This window comes from Crocuta crocuta, unplaced genomic scaffold (genome assembly GCF_008692635.1).
Source record: "Crocuta crocuta isolate KB4526 unplaced genomic scaffold, BGI_CrCroc_1.0 scaffold260, whole genome shotgun sequence".
Taxonomy (NCBI): domain Eukaryota; kingdom Metazoa; phylum Chordata; class Mammalia; order Carnivora; family Hyaenidae; genus Crocuta; species Crocuta crocuta.
Window position 1 is genome coordinate 635,768 of NW_027527525.1, and position 19,403 is coordinate 655,170.

Genomic DNA, 19,403 nt, shown 5'->3' on the forward strand with positions numbered 1-19,403 from the left:
GTATATCCACTGGCATCACTCACCTGAGCCTTGGCAATGACCTTCTTTCTGATCCCCCAGTGTCATCTTTCTCAAAGAAAAAATTGTATTTTCTGGCTGAAAGCCCTTCTAGGGCTTCTCACTGCATTGGACAACCCCCCCCCCCAAAAAAAAACAAACACAGAAAAAGAAACAGCAAAAATAATAACAACAAAACCATTCTTTAACATGATTTACCAGGCTAGATGACCTGGCTGCCCTCTCACATGCTGGTCTCATCAGGGCTGACCTCCTTACTGCCAGGTGGTTGTTTTAACCTTCCTTTGGGACATCAGACACAGCAGCACTCTCTTGCCTTTGATCTTGTACTTGTCCCAGCTTATCTTAAAGCCTTGCTTCTCTCCTCCATCTTTATTTAGCTGAGATCTACCCATACTTCAGGTCTAGCTTATACCACTTCCTCAGAAGATTGCCCTGACTCATCCAACTACTGGAGATCGCCTGTCATTCTTTCTCTTAGAAGCCTGTACTTTTCCTTCATGGCACTCATAATGATTTTATGTCTCTATTTATTTGTTTCCTGTTTATCTTTCCCACATAAGAATAAGTCCTGCGAGAGAAGAGACTGGACTCCTTATATTCCTGAATACTCAGACCCTAGTACAGGACTTGCTAAATAGCCAACGTTTAGCACATATTTATAGAATGAACTAAGTACAGAATGATAAATATTTTCTATAATCACCCAGATAATTGAAGCCTGGCTCTTTAAACCACAGCTTTTCATTGAAATATTTTGGATGATAATTCGTGTTAATCATCTACTTGACTTCTTACACTGAAGAGATAAAACATTTTTTTCTTGATGACCTAGGTAACCAAGGAACAAAGGCTTACACAAAGGCTTAATTCAGACAAGACTTATATGTAAGGTCAAAAACCAACTACACTAGCACAAATTGTAGAAACTCGGCTTTATAACAGTTATTGAAAGCATAACTCAAGGGTTTTCATTTGAGTAAAAATTCAAAATGAGTCAACAGTAGACTATGGCTGCTGGGACATTAATATAGACATAAGTTACATTAATAGAACTGTAGATGCTAGAATAAGGTGAAAGTTCCTTTCTTCTCTGGACCTAAAATATCTGTTTTAGGGCACCAGCATTAAAGAGGTACATACCAAAGCTGCAAGGTATCATTTCCCTCTTCTGCAAAGAGGGAAAGGCTCATTGCTTGCCTGATGTTGGCATTCTTTAGAACTCAGAGTCCAGCTGACGTCCCCTATCATTGGATAATCATTAGCTTCTCAGGCCAGACTTGTCCCCTCTCATTGTTTCCATGACGTGCTATCAGCCACTGCTTTCCTAAATCCAGATTGGTCTGCAGGATCTCTCTCTGAGCTTCAGATGTTCCAGTGGGCACTGGGTATCTCTGCCTCATAAGGTACTTAAACTTAAGCCAGCGTGTTGCCATTTATAGCACCTACCTGCTCCCAAATAAAAAAACCTGAGAGGTATCTTAGCATCTCCTTCCTCAGCTCCCAAACCAGCTGCAGTGGTGTTATTCATCACTGGCTTGCATTATATGAATGGTCCACCATGCTCTGGCACTATTTCAGAAACTATTCTTGCATTGGAGAGGTGATTGGGTGTCTTAGTCAGCCCCAGCTGCTGCATGCAACCAATACCATTGACTGAGCTGCTCAGACAGCAGACTTTTATTTCTCACAGTTCTGAAGGCTGGGGAGTCCAAGAGCAGGGGACAGCATTGTTGGGTTCTTGGTGACAGAGGGCCTTCTTGTTTTGCAGATGTCTCCCTTCCTGGTGTATCCTCACATGGTCCAGAGAGAGTGCCCTCTGGTCTCTTCTTCTTATAAGGACACTAATCCCGTCATGGCGACCCCACCCTCATGAACCAATCCAAACCTAAACATTCATCCATAACATTGGGCTGAGCACATCATTATGATTCTATCCAGTGAGACGCTGAAGTTTAGGAAAGCAGAGAATTCTGTTGCCTGAATTTTCTAGAAAATAGGTCATTAGAATATGAATGAGGCTTTCTGGGTTCTTCCATGGATGTAGAGTTCAACTGTAAACCATTAGTTTGGTAGCATTCATTTTGCCTGCCTAATTATGGCTTCCATCACACCAGCCTACTTCACATCACACCTTTGCTGGTGTTATCTGCTGCACCTGTAATGCCCTGTCTACCATCACCAGATCTCTGCCTGAAAAGTCCCTGCTCATCCTTGAAATCACAACCAAGCTCTTCTCCAAAGATGTCTCTTCTAACTGTTCAAGCCTGGCTAAGCCTTCCTCATTTATGTCTACCCAGCCTGCTGGGCATGCCACTGTTATAACATGTGCTACTTTGTGCTATGCTGGTTTGTGCAACTGGAATGACTCCATTCATATAGAATTAAAATGCCATGAATTCCAAGTTCTGGGGAAACTCCAGGACCTGCTCGATATTTCCAAGAATTTGGGGAAGGTGCGGGAGGGTGTTTTATTCCCTTCTCCTAGCTCACTCTGCACTTCTCCTTTGGATTCACAAGTCCCAAATCCCAAATATCATATAACCTTAGACATATACTGTCCTCACTGACCTACTTTCTTTCCTTTACAAGACGCTTCATGTCGTTAAGACTCAGTTTTCTCATCTGCCAAAGGGAAAATGCTGGGACCTTTCTCTGGGTTGCAATGAAGGTTAAGTGGGTTATTTCTTACAAAGCAGTTAACACAGGGTCTGGTGCTGAGGGAAGCTCTATAAGTGTAGGTTGTTGCTTGTGTTGCTACTATCCACATTATTAACAGGGAGAAGTTTAAAATCATGGCTTCTTCAGTTACCCTCAGGTCAGATTTCTGGTGTGGAATCATGACTTTTCATACCAGTAGAAAATATGTTTTCTTCTAAGGCAAAGCCAACGCCGGAGGCTGATTTCTTTTCCCTTCCCTTGCTCTCCTCAGCTACCCTCCCTGTCTTCTTCCCATCCCCTACTCTTCTTCTTTTTCTCCTTCTCTACTTCTTGTTGCAGTTTCCTAGATTGTCTTTTTCTGCTAGAATTTAAACTCCTTATGGGTAAGGGGCGCCTGGGTGACTCAGTTGGTTAAGCATCCATCTTTGGCTCAGGTCCAGATCTTGCAGTTTGTGAGTTCGAGCCCCGCATTGGACTCTGTTGCTGACAGCTCAGAGCCTGGAGCCTGCTTCAGATTCTGTGTCTCCCTCTCTCTCTGTCCCTCCCCTGCTCAGCATCTCTCACCATCTGTCTTTCAAAAATGAATAAATGTTTAAAAATTTTTAATAAAAGATAAAAATAAACTTTTTGAAGGTAAGCCTTAGAACTTATTCAACTAGTCAGACCATATACTATCACAGGGTGGGTCTTCATTAAACTTTCAATTTCTGCAACACAGAACTTTTATTTGGCTGTCTTCTACTCTCGCTCTCTTAAGTTTATTTATTTATTCTGAGAGAGACAGAGACAGCACAAGTCAGGGAGGGACTGAGAGAAAGGGAGGGAGAGGATCCCAAGCAGGGATCTGTGCTGCCAGCGCAGAGCTCAACACCAGGCTCAAACCCCTGAACTGTGAGATCATGACCTGATCCGAAACCAAGAGTCAAATGCTCAACCAACTCAGCCACCAAGACATCCCACTTCCGCTTTCTTAGATGTGATCTGGATAGTGCATTGCCTCGTAAATAGCCTCCAGATACTATTCCTTTGTGCTTACTCATTTCTCTGTGTGTGTGTGTGTGTGTGTGTGTGTGTGTGTGTGTGTGTTACAAAGAGCAACAACAGGGGCTCTGGCTGGCTCACTTGGTAGAGCGTATGACTCTTGATCTTGAGGCTGTAAGTTTGAGCTCCATGTTGATTGCAGAGATTCCTTAAAAATAAAATCTTTAAGGGGCGCCTGGGTGGCTCAGTCGGTTGAGTGTCTGGCTTCGTCTCAGGTCATGATCTCACAGTTCGTGGCTTCGAGCCCGCATCAGGCTCTGTGCTGACAGCTAGCTCAGAGCCTGAAGCCTGATTTCAGATTCTGTGTCTCCCTCTCTCTCTGACCCTCCCCTGCTCACACTGTCTCTCTTTCTCTCAAAAATAAATAAAAACGTCAAAAAATTTAAAAAAGTAAAAATTAAAAAAATAAAATCTTTAAGTAAATAAATAAACCAAAAAGCAACAATAGCTAGCATTATTAGGGAAACTCTATTACTTATTTTATTCAAATATTACCAAAACTCTATGAGATATCAATTATCATTATTTACATTTTACAGATGAGGAAACTGAGGCTCAGAGAGTTTAATTAGTTTAATTTACAATAATAATTAAGTGGTGCAGTGAGGAATTAAACCAAGGTACTTAAATTCTAAAATCTGTGATTTAACTGTTACACTGTACAAACAAGTATATGTACTAGTTTTATCACAGATAAGGGCTACTAAAGAAAGCTGGAAAAATTGACTAATGTTTCTAAGGAAACTACTTTTAGCCATATCCAACACAGAGCAAGTTATTAAAAAAGAAAACTATAATTAAAACTTCTCTGGAAAACTAATCATTGCTCTTAATCATTCTGTGAAAGCTAATCAGCGAATTACACTCACGTGCCCAGGCTCAGAAAGAAAGGAGGAAATTGCTCAAAAATGTCATTTTGCCATCTTTTTGCTCAGACACATGAAACAGCCTTGACATGCTGGTTACCAATGGAGACAGACAAAGCTAACCCCACACCTTCTTACCCTACTGTCCACTTGCTGGAGCAGCAGCTGTACTTCAGCCTGTTGCTGACTAGCTGGGATCATCCAGTGAGTCAGCTTCTAAAATCTAAGCAGTAGTAAGCAAATGATAAGGTGGGAAGACATTTTCTGCTAATGCAATCTGGAAATGAATTAAAATAAGAGGTCACAGACAAGAGAAAATGAATAGACATATAAAAATGCAACAAAGTGGGCCGAGTTCTTGATTTTGATCATGCATATTACACTGTGGATTTAAAAAGCCTGCTGAAGAGAAAAACAATGTCTTGAAATTTCTCTGTTGAAAAGTCAGCATAATGAAAAAAAGATGATAGACATTTGGTGAATAATAAAAATGAGGACCAATGGAATATTCGCCCTCAGACCTATCTCTGGGGAGTTTGCATCTTTCAAAAAGACATACATGGACTTTGAAAATGATCTACTCCATTCTCTTTCCTTTCTTCCCCACTCAAGATTCAAGATAGTACCCATTAAAGGGGTTTCCATGGGAATCTCAACTCAACCATTGACTGTCCCTATAGCTTGTGTAAATCATTTCTCTGAGCCTTCTCCTCTTCCAAGGATTAAATGGGACGTATAGGAGATGTACATACAACAGCTTGAATAATGTTACTTCCCTCCTTGACCACTATAGATGAAAAGAACTAAGGCAGCTGTGAAAGCACCCTCTTACCTCTTCGTCTATAATTTATGGGTTCTTCCAGTCATAGGTCAAGTCTAAAGGAAACTTTTCCACAAAGTGCTGTTGATATGTTCTTCCTAGCTTTGTCTTATCTCTCCAACTAAATTCTGTACCCTTGATTCAGTGTTTAATCTGTTCTTTCCATTCCCTCTACTCTGTTAAAATGGCTTTCTTCAACTTCAAAACAGGAGGCTGCCCTTCTCAAGCTTAAAATATGTAAAGCGTTTCCCAGTGAGTTTATAATAAAGTCAAAGCTTACATTTTCAGCATTATCTTTCTCTTATTTTCATCCTTCCCATCACAGTGGCCTTTCCTATAATAGAATATGCCAAATTCCCTCCAACCTCAAGACTCTTACACATGCTATTTCTGTCGCCTGGGCTTCATTCTTTCTGTCCTCATCTAGTCAATTCCAATTATCTTTCAGTTTTCAAATCTGTTTATTATATGTTCTTATAGGCAACACAACTTTGTAACACTTTGGTTTGTAACACTCCTTATGATTGTGACAAGCATGAATGTCCTTTGGGGAAAGGGAAAAATGAAACATTGAGGGTTTCTTCCTCAAATTCTAGATTAATGAAAGTTTCTAGTGGTTTTGAGTCTATTTATTAGGGCTGTTAAACCCTGGACCTTTTGGTTTTTTCTTTGCTAAAAATCAAAGGAAGCTATTGGGTACCTGGCTGGCTCTGTTGGTAAAGCATGTGACTCTTGATCTCAGGGTTGTGAGATCAAGCCCTACACTGGGTACAGAACTTACTTTAAAAAATTGATGAAAATTAGAAGAACCTAGCAGATTTACAAAGAAACAAAATTGGAGGAACTTAACCAATGTTAATGACTATCCAAATGTACTGACTTGTATATTAGTGGGTAACATTCAGAGGAGTGTTTTGGAATTGAGACCTGTTGAACTTGTATATATTTTCTCACTCCTGAGTAAATTAAAAACTCACTGAGTTTGATAGTTACAGCACACAGCTTCACTGATGGCTTATCGCAGGCTTCCAATAAATATTAAATGGGTAGATGTATGAAAGAATGAATGAGATGGATGGATGGATGATTAGATGATAAAATACACATGTTTTGGGGTCACTTGTGAAAGTTGTCTCAGTTTTCCATAATAAAGAGCTCTCTCTCTCTCTCTCTTTCTTTATTTTATCTCCTATATCACCCTATGCTTATACTCACCTTAGATCTGATTGTGCCTATATTCTGGGGTCTTATGCCCACCTGATCACATTACCATATTTATCTACACCTAATCATATGTAATTTTATAGAACTTGGGGGAAAGTATCTCTAAGTATCCCTCACTCCTTACAAATAATTTGCCTCGAAACAAGGAACCTATTGCATAAGTCTTACTTTGAGGCCAAAATCTGATCCCTGCCAGCCCTGAAGTACCCACTTTAACCTAAATGTGGCACAATATTTATGGTCCCTGTGACATAGGAGAGGAGAGACTTGACAATAGCAAATTCAATTAATGGGAAGCAATCTCTGAGCTGTCGGTAGAGATGAATGAGAGGGAAACCTTCCCCTAATGAGGCTCAGAGTGAGTTTTTAGAAAATTATGAAATGACCAAGAAGAGGCAAGAGGTGGAGTAAGTGGAGACGTAGAAAGAAAACAAACTTTAAAAAAATGGACTATACCATGGAATACTATATGGCAATGAGAAAGAATGACATCTGGCCATGTGTAGCAACATGGATGGACCTTGAGGGTGTTATGCTGAGCGAAATAAGTCAGGCAGAGAAGGACAAATATCATATGTTTGCACGTATAGGAGGATTAGGAGGAACTTGATGGAGGAACAAGGGGGAGAAGAAGGGCAGAAATGGAGAGAGGCAAACCATGAGAGACTCTTGAATGCTGACAAAAACTGAGGACTGATGGATGTGGGGGGGAGGGGGGATGGGCATGGAGGAGGACACTTGTGGGGATGAGCACTGAGTGTTATGTGGAAACTAATTTGACAATAAACTATTTAAAGAAAAAAGGACTATAATGCTAGAAGATTATCTAATTAGCACATCTATCAAGATAGATTTTAGTCAATCATGAAGAAGCCTCAGCTTTTCTATAACAGGTCACCTCTATAAGATGCCATGTTGGCCATCACTCAGTAACTTCATGATAAGAGGATGCAAGGAAATGAATGACAGACAGTAAAGTGTGTAAAATGTCCATCTCTCTTTTGCGGGATATGACCAGCAAGTCTATGGGGAAAAGAAGGCAGCCAAGAAGATAAGACATGAATCTAGAGAGACTTTGCGATGGTACATTGACTGCCAGAGTGGGTAAGGGTCAGGCCACCATGTCAGACTTAATATGTGTGTGAGAAGTACAGAAGAAAAGGTAAAATATAAAAAATGATTGCAGCTGGAAAGGTTAACAGATTGCAAATGGAGTTTTTTTTTTTTCTTTTAAAGCTCTTGAGTGAAGCTTGAAAGTAAAATGTCATTGGCAATAATATAAAAGAGCCAATAAAGTCTACAAATTCTATAGGAGCTGTGTGACCCAAGACGGAAATTATGCTGAAGGTTTGCCAGTAGTGTGGTCCATGACCACAACCAGGTAAATGGACTTTAGAGGGGGAAATGGGTACATTGTTAAGCATGGATCTTGCATCATGTGAGATTATTCATCTCCTCTCTCTTCAAGTCTCCACCTGCTTAAACTTTGCACAGTCTGTCTACCCCTACCTTGTTTACGTTTCTTAGTGCTGCTAAAGCCACCGGACCTCCATGATCTGGATACAATAGTCTTGCACAGCTCATCAGTCATGTTTCTGGCCTTACAATGGCACAAGCGGTGCCTGCCACTGAGAGTGTCACCCCCGCCTCCCTGCCCCCCATTTCCCTCTGGATCATTTTCTTCCCAGAAGACATCTGAGAAGATGTCTGGGAACATTTTTGATTGTCACCACTGGGTAAACACGCTACTTATATCTAGTGGGTAGAGACCAGGGATGCCATCGAACGCCTTGCAATGCACAGGACAGCTCCCCACAAAAGTGTCATCCAGCACCAAATGTCAATAGTTCCACAAGAGAGAAACTCTGTTCTAGATAATCTCCAATTGTCCATCTTTTATATTTACACTTACTGGTCACTTCTGGGAAGTCTTCCTTGATGTCTCTAACTAGATTAGACAGCTCATGTCACCTGGTCTTTCTACTTTGTAGCAACTATGCCAATTGCAATCAACTCATTTTTCTGTTTAATTGTGTGTGTACCCCAGTCAAAGGAACAGCTAGAAGGAAGGACATACTGAAAGAAACTTATCTTACTGATAATTGAATAAGGAAACACTCAAATTACAGAGAATAGTGCAAATATTTTTATTTCCCTTACTCAATGCCAAGTCCCATTTTGATGGATTCCCCATTGTACCTTTCTCATACTCCTTTTTTCCCAAAGAGTCTAGACTCATCCGGACTGTCCCTTTTGCTTAATCCATTTCACTCTTATGTGGATGTTCCTTAAATTCAAATCCCAAGTTGTCAATTTCAGGCTTTCCTTGGACCTCATGTTTTTTAGGGTAGAGCAGTGACATGGCCCACAAACTCTTTTTTAACATTTAAAAAAAAATTTTTTTTTCAATGTTTTATTTATTTCTAGGAAAGAGAGACAGAGAGCGAGCGAGCGTGAGCAGGGGAAGGGTCAGAAAGAGGGAGTCACAGACTCTGAAACAGGCTCCAGGCTCCGAGCTGGCAGTCAGCACAGAGCCCGACGCAGGGCTCGAACCCAGAACCGCGAGATCATGACCTAAGCGAAAGTCGGATGCTTAACCGACTAAGCCACCCAGGCGCCCCTTTTTTAACATATTTTTGTTGATGATGATCACCTGTCATAGATAACTTTGATGTGTTTCCATGCCAAAAGAAACCCTTACTTCTAAAGGTTATGTACCAGAGAAAAACAATGCCTATCTCAAACAACTAATTCCTGCCTGTCACACCTGTGGGGAAGGGAGAGCTACAGGGACTTAGGGGGAAGAAGGGTGCACACACCTGGGAATCAACTCACAACTTCAGCTTCCACTTCCAAGTCTTGAAGACTCTGTCTTAGTTTCTCCACCGCCTCCTCTTTCCCTACATTACTTAAAGCACTGTCTTATTGGGGCCTTGCCCTTCCTTACACTGTGCATCTTATTTAGATGATTGTTCTCTGGACTCCATACCGTGGCGTGGCTGCTCTATCTTGTCATAGATAAGATCATAATCATAATAAATGGCAGTGGATTATTTTCACATTTCTTTCTACGCAATCATGAGCTCTTAGAGTTGAGGGACCATGTCTTGAGTAACTTTAGATCACCAACATATTGCGTTGGCACCTACTATGAGCACAATGACCATGTCCTCATTCTGAAAGCACAGATATTATTAGAGAGAATCATCCTGTTTTACAGCTGAGAATAATAGTTTTATACAAGTACATTGAAACTGTGGTGTGTTTTAAGAAATCCTTCAGCTGTAAATCTCTGAGGATGATGGTCTTCTTACTAAAACTTCTTTCATTCTGTGAACTGACAACTCATAAAATTGGAAATACAATTGGCTAAGAAAGATATGGAAAAATCCTTATTTTCAAGAGTATTCAAATAAATATAATGATAAAGTAATTAAATAGGATTTATGCTTATTTTTTTAATAAAATGAGAATATCTAGTGTTGGCAGAAGTCTGGGCACATAGCTATTTTCATCCATTTGTGCACAGTGTCGTTAAAAGCAATTCGGCAGTAAGTAACGAGACACTTGAAAAACAAGGGACATAAACCACAAATGTGGGTTTGTCGTGAATCGTTAAAAAGTATTCAGAAGTATCACAATTCATCCTCTTTCTCTGTGTCTTCCTTTTCTACTTCCTATTTTCTTTCCTTTCCCTGGTGGTGACAGGACCTGGAGGTGAAAGGACTGAGGTGGCAGCAGGAAACCTAATGAAGAAACAAATCTTAATGGCAATCCTAGAGAATCCAGAAGCCGGTCACCATGTCAGGACTATTTGGTGTTGTAAGCTCTTCAAACAGAAAATCATCAAAAGAAACTACAGGGAATAGAGGTTAATTAAATACGTAATTAGAATACGACTTCTTGGAAAATCTTGCGGTGGGGGAGGGGACTAAAAAAATTTTTATTTGCATTTTTTGGTTGTTTGTTCTGCTTCCCGTATTCTAATACCCCCAAACTTATATTTTAAAAGCCATTATAAAGACCATTGTAAAAAATAATTGTCCTTCTTTGATAATTGTTGGCGACTGCTCAGATTTGTACCCAAGTTTTACACAATGATTGTTGGCTGTTTGTCATCTGTGGGGCTCTTGATTCAGTTAAACTCAGCAGGCATGCATTGAGCACCTACTATGTACAAGGTGCTGTGCTAGGCAACAAGCATATGGAAATGAACATGACACTGTCCCCACCTGTACAGAGCTCCTGGCCCAGCAGGAAGGATAGGCACATATAGAAATGTGACAGTAAAGTAGGATGTGATTGAGAATTGACTTAAGGAGCGTGTACCACAAAAGCACAGAACAAAATGCAAGGTATGCCACCTGGATTACAACACACAAAAAGCTGATGCCTGGTCTTGACCTTTAAGGAATAACAGATGACCAAATAAAATGCAAAAGGGAAATGGAGTCCCGATCCAGATAATAGGATGCACAGAGAGATCTGGAAAAGGTGATGGAAAATGCAAGAACCAGCAAGAGCCTTGGGCATGTACGAGTTGGCTGGGATGAGGGTGGATGTGGGAGAGTGAGACAAAATTAATGGGGGCCATGACTCTCCCACAAGGGAGGTAAGAGGCTCGACTGTGTCCAACAAAGACTACTTGGGCAGCAATGTAGAGAGTAAGCTAGTGAAGGGAGATAGGAGCAGTGGATTCAGTCAGGGGAGGATAGCAAAGGTTTAAGAAGAAAGAATTTGAGCCTTGGAAGAGCTTCACATGTAGTAGCAGCAGGAAGCCGTTAATACAAAAATATCAAGGCTACTCCCTGCCCCCACATGCTCTGGACACCTGGGTGGAATTTCATACACAGCATTCATAGTTATTTCTCTCCCTAACTCCGCCCTCACCTCCAGCAAATAAGACACAGGGACAGAGAAGACAGAACTGAAACAAGATGGCCTTGGATTCAGAACTAAAAGGATTTGGAAGGTGAAGACTTGAAGGTAACAAGGTCTTCTGGGTTTGCAAAGTTGTGCAGCTTGGGTTGACTTCTAGCAGGTGGATTGATTTCCTGTGGCAAATTCTTCTTTTTTTTAATGTTTATTTATATTTGAGAGACAGAGAGAGGCAGAGCATGTGCGGGTGAGGAGCAGAGAGAGAGGGAGACACAGAATTCGAACCAGCCTCCAGGATCTGAGCTGTCAGACAGAGAGACAGAGCCCGATGCAAGGTTGGAACTCATGAACCGTGAGATCATGACCTGAGCCAAAGTCGGTTGCTTAACTGACTGAGCCACCCAGTCACCCTTCCTGTGGCCAATTCTAACTCAGTAGGTGGGTATCAGAACCAGTGTTTAATTTCTGTTCCTAGAGAAATATTTCTGGTGGGATGATTTTCAAGTGAAGCCACTGGGGCCCATGGCTGAGCAGCCAGAAACGCTGGGACAGCACCTTCCGGCAGATGGGGATCTGACTCCTGCTTCTGCCCTTATGTGCTGGGTCTTTAACAACAGTCCACCTGGACTGTTAATATCAATCCAGTGCTGTCATTGAGAGGACAATTGTATAGCATTTATAAAACCCTTCATCCAACACCTGACATGTGGTACATAGTAAATATTAGTCAGTTGCATTGACTAACAGATATAATAATTCCTGAGACTTTGAAATATGACGTTTACATTTTTTAGTAGCACCAATGCCCATAGTTGATCCTCTGAGCCACTAGATCCACACTAATCCTATGAGTGGAATCAGGCAAGGATAATCTTTACAAATAAGGAGGCAGGCCAGAGAGAGTCTAATTAAGCATAGAGTCAAAGGCTGCAGAGCAAATACAAGCTAAAGCTGAGAGTAGATTCCACACCTTCAGACTGGGATCTAAATCCTTTATAATGTACCACCCATCCTTTATTCCTTCCTTTCTTCCACAAATATCTATTGAGTTTCCCTGATGAGCTAGTTTCTGTGGTGAGTATAGTGTTCTAGGTCCTAAGGATGACTGTTTAAATAGCCCACAATCCCCTTCCTCTTTTAAGATCAGGAGAGCAGTTTATTCTCAGTGGAGACTGAGAGTCTGGCACAAAGTACTCATTAAGTGGGCAATTAATGGGATCGTGTTGAATGGATAAATCGAATCCAGTATATCTCATGACATCTGTCTCAAAAATTATGGAAAGTGAGCAGAAGGAAAGATGTCTACTCTGCAGACACAGAGGTATGCAGTAATACATCGGCTTTGAAGTCAGATAATCCAGTTTTGAATCCCAGCTCTTTGTGACTTTGAGTAGCTTTAACCTCTCTCAACATCTTTATCTGGATAACATAGCAACAATTCTTGTTTCCTGGAGGTAAAAGAAGACAGCCTATCCCCATCTGGTGACAGCATACTCAGCCCAGCATAGCATACTGGCACATAGGAGGTGCTCAGCCAATGGCAGTGACTGTTACTGGTGCAAGGCTCCAGGGAGAGGTAGCATCAACTGAAACGTTACAAGCATGCTAGGCATGTAACAAGGCCATCACTAACTAGAATTGTGGCTGGACTATCCTGCCAGATCAGGCTACACTCTGAACACAGGGTTCTTTCTCGGACCCTTTCTCAGGAAGGAAAGAGTCCCCTTCCTCACTGTCATGCCAGGTAGGACCAATCCCTGGCCCTGCAGAGCTGCTAAACTTTACTCTGGGGCTGAGTCACGCTGACTAGAACCCAGTACAGTTCATGCCAGCGTCATTAAAGCGCAAAGGTCTGCAGGCGCCACAAACTTGAGGCTGGCTTTTTATCCCCCTTGATACAAAGGCCAGAATCACACACACAGGACAGAAAGGTAAACACAATCCAAGCAACTATTTGCTCTCAGATTGTCACCATGTCCAGCCCCGTGGTCCCCATGCTCCCAGTTTCCAAACCAAAACTCAAAGACTAGAAGTGCAGATGAGTGGAAACTTCAGTGTTTATATATTTTTCTAATGTTTAATTATTTTTTAGAGGGAGCATGAGCAGGGGAGGGGCAGAGAGAGAGGGAGACAGAGGATCTGAAGCGGGTTGACAGCACAGGGCCCCACATGGGGCTTGAACTCATGAACCATGAAATCATGACCTGAGCCAAAATCAGATGCTTAACTGACTGAGCCACCCAGGTGCCCCTGTTCAATGTTTATTGATTCAAAGAGAAACTTTGAGCTTGCAGCCCAGGATTTGTTTTAGACTATTTGTAGCATTTTTAGTAAGAACTTGGACAATAACTATTCTCTTTATAGTTGTAACAAACATGGAAATGTTAATACAATAACTGAACCCAGAAATAGAAAAGAATCCAAACCTAGAAATCTAATAAATTTAAAAAATGGAAATAGCCGTAATTATCAATAAGAAGAAGATGGTTAAGTAAAATTATGGCACACTCAGATATTGGTATTTACATACACTAAAGTGTTAGTTTTAGTGACATGGAAACATGTCTAAAATATACTGTGTGAAAACACAGATTAGAAAGCTTTGCATATAGCACAATTGCCATAATTAAATATATATTAAATATACCAAGAAAGCTACTTTTGTATGATAGTGCAAGACTTACTTTCACTTATACTTCAGGTATATCTACATTTATACGGTAAATGTTTATTACCATTTATATTAAAAATGTTTTAAAAATTGGGGGACCTGGATGGCTCAGTCGGATCAATGTCTGACTCTTGACTTCAGCTCAGGTCATGATCTTGTTTGTGGATTCGAGCCCCCATTGGGCTCGAACAATGTGAAGCCTGCTTGGTATCCTCTCCCTCTCTCTCTCCCTCTGCCGCTCTCCCACTCTCTCTCTCTCTCTCTCATAAATAAGTAAACTTTTTAATGTTTATTTATTTATGAGAGAGAGAGAGAGCACAAGAGAGGGAGGGCCAGAGAGAGATGGAGGGAGACACAGAATCTGAAGCAGGCCCCAGGCTCTGAGTGGTCAGCACAGAGCCCGACGTGGGGCTCGAAACCATGAACTGTGAGATCATGACCTGAGCTAAAGTCAGATGCCCAACCGACTGAGCCATCCATGTGCCCTTCAAAATAAATAAACTTTTAAAAAAATGTTTTATAAATGTAATAGACAGCTTAAGTAATTTTCAATCTCCTTTGCTTTTGATAGAGTTGTGGGAGAAAGATAAACTCCTTAAGAACTTGGTTAATAAGCACTTACCCTCATGAAGTTCAAGTTGTCACCATAGACATTAAGTGGCTACCGGTTGGTGAACAAGTGGTCAGTCAAGGGATGACTTAGTTGCCAAATATTTGGAGAACAGAGTTATATGGGAGGGAAAAAACAGCTTTGTGAATTAGGAAATCAAAGTGTTAATACTAACCCTGCCATCAATTTTCCATAGCTGTTGACTAGATTATTTCCTGTTATTTTTCAGTTTTTTACTTGTAATATGAGGGAAAAATCATTCCTTCACTCATTCATTTATTCAAAAAATATTTCCTGAGGGTCTACTATGGATCAGATACTACTGTAGGCACTGGGACAGAGCAGTGGACCAAAGCAATGTGACTTCTCCTCTTGGGGAACTGATGTTCTGGTAGAGCAAACAAACCAGAGACTACTAATCAAATACATAAGTAAAGTAGACTCATGTGCTATGAAGAAATCTAAGGCAGGACGAGGAGAAAGAGAACAGTCTGGAAGGTTTCTAAAGAAGTGATTTGTAAGTAGGTAACTAAGTAAAACATAAGAGCAAGCCAGGCTGTTATCCAGGGGGAAAGTTGTCCAGGGGACAGGAATAGCACATGCAAAAACCCTGAGGCAGAAGTGTGGCTGCAGTAGAGTGACCCAGGCGAAGGCAATGGAAACTGAAGTGGATTCTTTTCCTCTGCAGTTTAACCAAATAGAGCTCACCAAAGAGCCTGTTGCAAGCTCAAAATGCTCCCAGCGCTTGAGATTCAAAGTCCAAGGCCTTTGCACAGGCAGTGCATTTACAGAAACTCCATCAGCGCCGCCACAGCACTTTGAAGGCCCGCTGTGCAACTATTAGCTGATCCAACTTAACAAACAGTGACGCAGTCACCAGGCATGTTTGTGCCCAAGCAGGTGATGATTTTCTCTCCGCTGACTCCAGTCAAGGACTCTCTGCTTCCAGATTTCAGGCTCCAGGTGACGTTGGGCACAGGGGGTCAGGTGGCGAGTGGAACAGGTCATGCGCCAGCCAGGTGACATGATCTGTACTCAGCTCAAATTTCAAAGAGCCCACTTTTCCGCCTGTGTGTCAAACACACAGTTAGTTTGAATGCTGCCTAGCAGAGTGAGATGATTCATCAATTTCCAAACCCCTGGGAAAGAACCTATTGTTTAGATTCTTAAAAAATATTTTCCTAGCCCCCAGAGAGGTAGCTATATCTTGCGAAGATAAACTAGGATGAAGGTAAGGGCCAAAAAAAGAAGCAATTACTGTCATCAATAATTATAAGCCATATCATTTATTGTGCAGTAATAGTTGCGTTTCCAAGCAGATATTATTAATTAGTGAAATAGCAAGACGATTTGTATTCAGCTCAGTCCAGAAGAATTCAAACTACTTCAACAGACCAAACATAGGTAACTTAGCCTTGTTAGTTTTTTGTCTTTTTAATAGATGAGGAAATGGAGACAGAAAACATGGAATGGATCAAGAAAAGAAATAAGTTTATCCGAAGCTTCGTAGAAATCAGACTCTCATCCAGGAGAAGAGCTCATTGCATCGATATGTAGAGAGATGTGAGAGCAGAAAGATGTGCAAGCAGGGGCGCCTGGGTGGCTCAGTCGGTTGGGTGACCAACTTCGGCTCAGGTCATGATCTCACAGTTCGTGGGTTCGAGCCCCGTGCCGTGCTCTGTGCTGACAGCTAGCTCAGAGCCTGGAGCCTGTTTCAGATCCTGTGTCTCCCTCTCTCTCTGACCCTCCCCTGCTCACACTGCCTCTATCTCTCTCTCTCAAAAATAAATAAAACATTAAAAAATTAAAAAAAAAAAAAAAAGATGTGCAGGCAGGGAAATTAGGTTGACTTCTCTGGAGCGCCATTAGTTTGGATGAAGGGTCAAATCTCTCCGAGTCTGTTTTCCCTCCCCGTGAAATGGGACTGTCAATCCCTATCTGGCATGATTGTTCTACGGAAGAAATGAGGAACATGTGCACCTATAGAGCAAATATGGTTTGTAACACGAGTGGCTACTGGCCAGAGCGCAGCAGAAGTGACACTTAAGGAGGAAGAAGAAGTTCTGCATTAACCTACAATGTTGGGGCTAAAGGTTTCTGGAAGAAGGGTGGGGGCAGGGGGCACGGAAAGAAATCCAATTCTTTTTAATGAAAAATATCAGAAGTCTAGTTGGGTCTCCAGCCTGAGGCATGAGGAGGGATCCTGAGAGGTCCATTGTCCATAAAAAACGACAGAGCCAGGAGAGTTTGGATGTGCAGATGTGCAGATATGCGTCCCATCATGCAATGACTTGCTTCTGAAATGAGTTTGATTTGTGAGAGTGTTTCTAGGCTTATGTGTATTGATGCTAGCTTTGTGATGCAGAGAAGTCCTCATGGCCAACACGTTCAGTTCTGTACAATTAGAGTTTGTGGCATATAATATATATGGATAGTGACATTCACAAGTACCTTTATGTATTTATGCAGATTAGGAGAACACCTATATCGGACAAGCCTAACTAACACAATTGATCAGTCAGGAGCCTGCCTTCCTTCCTCCCTCCCTTCCTTCCTTCCTTCCTTTCCCTTCCCCCTCTTCTTCTTCTTTAACAAGGTCAACTGTTACGAAACAAAGCAGAAGAAAAAATTATGACACCATATTTCTGAAACAATTTCTTTGCTTTTAAAACTCAAGAAACAGAAGGTGAGAGAGTCACTTTCCCCAGATTACAGAGCTTTTACAGTGTTCAGTCAGAACTGGTAGCCCAGTCTTCGTTCTTCTCTGACCTTATAAACTCGGCTTCTTCTGGACGCACCTTCCTGTGTCTCAGACAGCACCTCAGAGGAGAGGAAGTTTCATTTCTAGGTCGTCGGCTCTGGCCACCAAGAGTCTTGTTTCTGAGAGAAAGAAATGAAAGGCGATGTGATTAAGCAAAAGCAACATGGTGTTTGGACTCAGGGATGTGATTTTAAGGTTTTCATCTGTACTTTTTGATTGTGATCTCAGTGTCGCCTGGCATCAATTTCCTCATCTGTTAAATGTGGATAATGGAGGCTGCTTCACTGTTTTGAGCATCAAATTTAAAAAGATTATATATGAAAGACACAGATAAAGAAGAAAATGGCAAAGAAAAGTCCCCTTTCTCCTTTTCTCAGTCTTCTTCCTGATACTGTTATTGTTATTCTTATCATTCTTATTGCCATTCAATGGTAAGAAAATAGCCTCTCATTTCATCTAGCTCCTCATCCCACATATCTGATTTGATTTCCTTTATTGGGTTCTCGGAGGATGAAGACAGTCTTTATACAGGCATTATCTTTCTTAAAGTAGCATTAATCTTCCTGAACAACCTGAATGAAGGTGGGAAGCAGGACTGGGAGAGGCTCTATATCTATCTTTATTTATCAATTACTAGAAATAACAAGGATTCCACACTCTCCCCAACTGCTGCTTGTCATGGACTGTAATATTCTATTCTATTGCTTTGAATTACTTGTGATAAGGAAGGAGTGCTTGTTAAATATTATCCAGCTAATAATACCATTATTTGCATAGGACACCTGTTTTCTGAAGGTTTCACTGTACCCTTTAAAGGTCTCATTATCTAAGAGACACATCTGATGGTCATCAATAACTAAATCTACTCCACAGCCTCAGTTTCCAAAAGAAGCAAGGCTCTGGTTGTCTTTGTTGGGCCAATTTCCCATCCCTTGGAATACATTGTGTCACAGTCCAAAAGGAGATTTTATTTTTTATTTTATTTTATTTTATTTTATTTTATTTTATTTTATTTTATTTTATTTTATTTTATTTTATTTTATTTTATTTTATTTTATATTTTATTTTAATTTGTTGAGATCCAGGAGGCAATGAGGTCTGAAGTGTTGGGCTGGGGTCAGGAGATCCACGCTTCGATGGTGATCATCATAGTGGTTATTATGATGCTAACACTCTTGATCACCTACAACATGGCTTGCAATTCTCATGTCTTCACTGATTCAATGCTAGCTGAACTACTAGGTAGTATGTTTTTGATATAGGTAATGAAAAAACCAACTCGGAATGGCATAAATAAAAGAAAATATCACTACTCACCTGAAGCATTTATGGTAGTAGGATGCTTCCAGGATTGGCCCCACAGCCTTGGGATTCTGCCATCTTTAGCCTGTCAACTTTTGCTTTCAGATTTTTCTCTTAATGAGCACAAGGTGGCTGTGACAGCTCCAGGCATCACACCCTCACCTGATAATGTGCCCAATTAGAAAAGGAAAATAAAGGACATGTTCTGAGCTCTCTTTTTAAGAATGAAGAATATTTCCCAGAACCTCCCTAGAGGGTTTTTCTTCATGTCTCACTGCTCTATGCCCATTACTGAGTCATTCACAGGCAAGATGGTGGGGGATGGGGCGATTGCCCTGACTGCACGCATGCACGTGTACACACACACATACACACGCACACACACATACACACAATCACACCCCATTCCCTGGCTAGAGCCGAGGAGGGACCCAGACTCCCTTAAAGCAAAAGAATACAAATTAACCTATTATGCTTAGGGTGGCATGAGCAAGGAAAAAGAGAAAAGCTGTCAGGTAAGTAGCCATTGCTAGCCCGATTTTAGTCAGGGT

General features: G+C 41.2%; 1 long non-coding RNA gene across 1 annotated transcript; it reads right to left on the reverse strand.

The window, feature by feature from the left end:
• Positions 1-17,431: 17,431 nt before the first annotated feature.
• LOC144231905 (uncharacterized) lies at positions 17,432-19,064 on the reverse strand. The gene is made up of 2 exons (XR_013335234.1): positions 18,868-19,064; positions 17,432-17,669 (listed from the first exon to the last, which is right to left on the reverse strand). It is a non-coding gene; the product is annotated as an uncharacterized LOC144231905 (long non-coding RNA).
• Positions 19,065-19,403: the final 339 nt, after the last annotated feature.